This window comes from Apteryx rowi, unplaced genomic scaffold, assembly GCF_003343035.1.
Source record: "Apteryx rowi isolate R43461 unplaced genomic scaffold, aptRow1 scaffold_660, whole genome shotgun sequence".
NCBI lineage: Eukaryota > Metazoa > Chordata > Aves > Apterygiformes > Apterygidae > Apteryx > Apteryx rowi.
Genome location: NW_020450939.1, coordinates 157,077 through 163,076, shown reverse-complemented (window position 1 = coordinate 163,076; position 6,000 = coordinate 157,077). Strand labels below are relative to the sequence as shown.

Genomic DNA, 6,000 nt, shown 5'->3' with positions numbered 1-6,000 from the left:
TGGCCTTCTTGGCCACAAGGGCACATTGCTGCCTCATGCTYAACTTGGTGTCCACCAGCACTCCCAGGTCCTTCTCGGCAGAGCTGCTTTCCAGCAGSTCAACCCCCAATSCAGCAAGGGTGGTCTTTGGCTTATAATTCAAATTAACCATGAGTTGAAGACAAACCTTAAGAAATATTCCAGAGCACCTAATAGCTATTGGAGCAGACTTCTATTTCTGAGAGTTAAGGGTAAAAGTAATATATTTATTTATAATAGRAAATTCCTAAGAGTTCTAAAATACACATGGCAGTCTGGATTGCTCGGAAATCGGATGGTGCTCGCAGGACTACGGATGGCAGCTAGCGATCTTAATTTAGGATTGTTTGAGAAAGGGATTTATGAAATACGGCCCCCGGTAAAACTGCTATTTACAAAACGTCTGCAAACTTTCTTCCTCCCCAAAGTAATATCAGCCTCAATGTTCRCCTCTGGCTGCAGCGCCTGTGGAAAATAATTTAGAAAAATTTTGTAAAGGTCTAGTTTGAAGTGCACGTTAGCACCAGCTAAAATGATGTACTAAGAACGCTATAAAGCACGTGAACAGCAAGGCAAAGGCTCTGTTTAAATCCACTGGCTCCAAGCRATGTATTATAGTATCCAGGTGTCTCCAGATGATCTGTTCTGGTCTTTGAACCCAAGCATCACCGAGACCCTGAGAGGACCCTATTCACAGTAGTTTTCCGCAAACGCGACATGTGCATTGATTAGTCTTTGTCTGCATCCTGTAGAACCTCTTTCTGCCCCTCCTGCCTCGCAATCAAAATYGCCGATTTGAGGGATGTTGGAAGCCATCTAAGTACACTTTAGAAGTCCTCTCAAGGGATTCAGTGCTAAATAAATTATAGGGAAGATGAGRGTCTAGCAAGCATTTGGATAACATAAGCAAGACTGATGATAGCCTTAACCTATTTCTTGAACAGTGGGATCGAGYGTGATCAAAGAAAAACAACTTGGCTCAGTGAGGGCTTTCTTCATACCAGGAGTTTTAAGAACTGAAAACGAGCCTCTGAGGTAGGAGAGCTGGGGCTTATGGAAGAGCCTACATTGTGGATAGGTACCTTTATTTTATTTTATTTTATTTTTTTCCCATCAAGTAAAGAGATCATTCACATGCTGTGCTGTACAGTAGTGAAGACCTGAGTTTCCATAAAGTTCGTTTCTAAGGGGTCTCTGTTATCTGGGGAAAAGAAAGAGCCAAAGGGGTGGGAGGTTGGTCTTCAAGGGCAGGTGGCTGMGCTGGAAGATCCCTGGAATAAGGGGAGTGGAGATACTCTCATCGCTCCCATCCTACCCTTCTCCCGTAAATAACATTTCTTGCAATCCCTGCCCGTGTTTGCTCCTAAAGCAAGGATTTCGGAGTTTGTTTCCATACCGCATTCTCAATCTGGAGAAGAAACTTAGACCATCCCAACATTTCTGCTGCAGATTACCTAGGCTGTGCATAGGTTTGGAAGCGGATTAGTGGGCAGTATTCACGGGTTGTAACAGGCCCCCCTTTTACAGCGGAGGAGCTGAGGTCTAAAGAGAGTAGTTAAGTATTTGTCAAGAAACCGCCTGCTCACCGATACTGCGTTTCTTACTTGAGACGCCCGAGGCATGTGTTTTCAGGGAACCTTCGCGTCTTCGTAGCGCTTGATATATCGAATGCAAAGCTCTGCTGACGATGGAGGCAACTGTCAGGTCTCGGCAGCTAAATTGCAGATTTGGCCTCGAGCATCCAGAAAATGAGGACTGCGCAATTAGTTAATCAACCAGAAGGAATCCCAAGCTGAGCGTTATGAAGGCTCTCTATGGCCGAAGCTAGGAAAGACCAGTTCCTTGGGGCAGTGTTCGTCTTCGTGCTCAATGGCAAGACCACGCTTGCCGTTCCTGCGGCTTCTTGCCTCCTTTACTACTTCAATGTTGATGCACTTTGCCTCATGCTTTGGCCAAATCCTGCAACCAAATTTGGGATACAAAATACTTGGGTAAAGTCTGCACTTCTGTCATCTCAGAAGGAGTGGACCAGTTTCGGTTTCTCAGGGTTCAAATGCTGCAAAATACAGCCAGAGGAAGACACCAAAACGAGAAAATTGTGGCTTGAACAATTAAAATTTATTAAAGTTGCAGCTGAAACCGAGCAGTGGAAAGTTTGAAATAATCTTTGCCATAGTTGTCCATACCAGCTACACTTTATCGATATGCGCCATTCCACACAATTATGAAGAACGGTGCRGTACTTTTAATGCATTAAAAGATGCAAGTTCGCTTTATTTAGCTGGAGAAATTTGGGTAAAAGCTAGTCTGCTCGATGGAAATATTCTTTGCAGTTAAATTTTGCTGTTCTGTTTAYTGAAGCATGTGAGAGAGAGAGAGAGACCTAGAATGATAATCTGACATTTTCTAGTATATATATGTATACTATATATGAACTTTGCTGTGGGTGCGTATGTGTGTGTATATATGTATATATTACATATATGTAAATATATATACATATATATGCATACGCACACACATACATACATATATACATATATATGCACAAATACATGCACAAATCACTTCTCGGGAATTCTTAGCCCCTGGTAGCTGTCGCCAAAGCAGCTTGGATCTGCGAGACGTGCCAGCTCCGGTCCGTCCGACCCTTCGCGGTCCGTCTTCACCCGGCCGCGATSCCTGTAACGGCGCAGGTTCAGCGCAGAGGCGACGGGCACGTAACGGAGCCGCTGGGTTTTGACGTTGTTTTGGTYGCTCGAGGTCACGTTTTAAAAGGCACCGGAAAGCCTCCGCTTGGAAATGAATGCAAGGGTGTTCATTTGATACCAGTGTATGAGATTGTTTTGAAAAAGGCATAGTAAGAAGAAAGGTGGTTTAAAAAAAACAAAMCCCCCCAAAACATGGAAGAAAGATGGTTTAAATCTACGCTGAATGCAATTGGTGAAAGACTGGTAGCAACTGGGGGCAGGCTGTAATCACTTGTAACCATTCTGTTTCATTCCGAGTGTCAGTTTTATATTTAAGCTTTTATAAACCACTTAACTATTGAATATTACAGAGAAATGGAAACCCCTTGAAGGAAATCAGAACGAATCCTGCTATTGAGTTAATTGGATACAAGTTTGAGTGTTTTTTCCTTTTCCTCTTTTTTTTTTTTTTTTTAATAAAGACTAAATGATCTATTCAACTATTTCAGGCTCTACTTGAGATATACACACCTGTGCCTAGCTTGCAGAGGGCTTTCCTCATTAATTAAGAGCACTTTCCTTGTGTTATTACTTAATTGGGTGTCACAGGGAGCCTGATGAGACAATGAAATGGGCTTAATTGCATACAAACTAAATGCCTGATACTTCACACGCYGGAGCGTTGTGGGATGTGACCCACAGCTAGTTACCGTCTCCTGATAGGGACAGTAATTGCTCAGGAAGCAAATGCAGCCTCCTTGACTCAGAATATTGTTAATTCAGCATTTTTTTTTCTCCCTGTAGTCTACGTGCCCTGGTTATCAGACTTTTGTGTAAGAAGAAGCTTTCCAAGTTAGGCAACGTATGGGTTGGAAACACCTAAGCAAGCTTGACTGCTGCTTTCCCTTTCGCACGGGTTGTATGTTCCTCTGTAGTTCAAAAAGTATAATTCTAAAGGTAAAATTATTATTATTATTATTATTATTATTTTATATACAGGACTTGCGTGAGTGTATGCATGCATGTGCAGCCAGGTGCTTGCGTGGAAGCCGGCTGCACTGGCGCGTTGCAAGGAATGACGCTGTAGTTTATTTCTCTTCTGCTGGGAAAAAGCCGTAAGGTTTTCTCGTTCTTCTGGGATTCACGTAGCTTCGTGGCTGTGCTTCTTCAGCCTCTCCTATTTATTTTCTTCCTGTTTGAGAGGGRGGAAAGAGAGAGGAAAAGCGGGGAGATTCTTGCCCATGTATTGCTTCGTGTCTCTCTGCTGAGCTTTCCCAGGCAGCAGGTAGGTGTGTAACCGTCTGAAGTGGTGTTAATCAGTTTTATTCGGCRTTAGACAGAACCCCCAATGGGATTTTTGGGGAAAAAAAACACTCTTCACATTTTAAGTGCTCCTTTAGCCTTGGTAACTAGATTCTCCCCTTTTTTCCCCTCCCACCCCTGCTTTTTCCTCCTTCCTTAAATGATAGGTCTAACTGAAAACTTTGCAGAAACTTTCAGGCTGACCCCTAGGCCTGTTTGCTGCTTTCCAACAGAGTTCACAAGCTCTGCTTGGGAAGTTAGTCCTGAATAATACTGTTTAAAACTCAACCGGCCGGAGCTGAAGAGCTTTCAGACCCTTTCGTTGTGGAAAATACCCTTGTTCGGTAGGATATGTCAATGCAGTTATCTTGAAAGGAACATAAAAAATTGGTGTCAGAGGCAAAGTATGTTCTTCCTCCTGGAAATGAACTCTTCTGCTGTCTGTTAAAGTACTTGCTGTCAGATTTAAGATGAAGAGAGTCTCCATCAAGACCAAGCTAAAGACATAAGCAGGGACCTAGGCATAGGCTGTGTATGACTCTAAAGCTGACTTCTTGTATGACTCTGAGCAAGACCTGTAATGTGTCTGGATATATATATGTATTTTTCAGATGTAGCTACGGATTCTGTCATTGGTGCCATTAAAGAACAGTGGTGAGAACTGAAAAAAGAACTAATTTTTATAAGGTTATACCGGAGTCTTTAAGWGTCTTACATAGTAAGTGCAACTGAATGTAAGAAGTGGCAATGAACACAGATCTTGTATCTTCTTGATTCCCCCCCCTCATCCTTTGGATTTTTGTTGTTTCCAAAAGCTAAAGTAAAAGGAATTCAATAGTGGGAGGAACTGAACAGATTCCTTTTCCACTCTGTTTGTTGTTGTTACACCCTGTTTAATTTTTCCTGTTGCTGGTTGTGTTTGGCTGCCGCGTGACTGCATTCTTGGTGGGGAAGGGTGATAGAGCTGGATTGTAGCATTTACTGTCCCATTTGAAATCTCTTTTTTTCTTTTTTTTTGCCTTTCTTACATTGGTCCCTTTTTATAATCAACTGGGTTATGAGAATACTCAGTATCTGGCACATTTAGTTCATATATATATATATTCATATATATATATGTGTGTGTGTGTGAGATCATATACCATATTTTATATATATATAAAAATATATATTCCTTCTCACTTGCCCAATCTGTTGTCTTACATTGAAATAAGAAGAATTTAGAAGAAGCTGCTAAAACAGTATTGTTATTGCCGTAACTGTTTCTCGTCACCATAAATTGAAAAATTGTAGAAATGAGGAATCCGCCCACTGCTTGAGAGCACCGTTTGCGGCAAGTTCTCCATGTCCCTTTGAGCCTGCCTGTGGCCGTATTTCGGTATATCCCTGGAAAGCGTCTGTCATTGCGACAGGACCGTTACGGCCAACGTAGGTTAGGTCCATCTACGCGGGTGCAGCTTGCTAATTCCGGATTTYGGCCGGAGGGTGAGACCAGCCTGAGAGGCACGAAGGTGTAATCGTGGGGGACCAAGCAGAGCCTCCAACAGGGCTTGGATGCCGTCAATCCCGTCCCGTATGTGCGCTTCTCTAAAGTTTCCTGTTTGTTTGGCAACGAGGATCTTGGAGGCTCGTCTGCTGGGAAGGGCAGTGATGACTTTTGCCTGGCCACCTTGCCTACTTTTATAGATGYGTTCCGTATAGCAAAGCTTGTTATTTTGCCCTCTTCCTTTCAGACACCCGGGTATCTATTTTATGCCCCTAGTTTATATCACTCTCGAGCATAAATGCAATATTTGCGGTTGTTTGTGGAGGGGGTAGGAATTTCCTTAGGTGGGTGCTGCTGAATCTTCAGCATCTCAGTTTGTGTTAAAAATAATAATAAACCCTAGGGCCAGGACGCTCCCCCCTTGCGGTCCCTTCGCGTTTCTACCCTGCCTCGTCCCCGGTGGCAAGTCCGGATCTCAGCTCCATCCGCTGGCCATTTAATGGT

General features: G+C 43.2%; 1 protein-coding gene across 2 annotated transcripts in view; it reads left to right on the top strand.

Annotated features, from left to right (window-relative positions):
• Window positions 1-6,000, top strand: part of FAM168A (family with sequence similarity 168 member A) — a 156,810-nt gene that overhangs the window by 1,718 nt on the left and 149,092 nt on the right. The gene's annotated exons all lie outside the window — the stretch shown is intronic.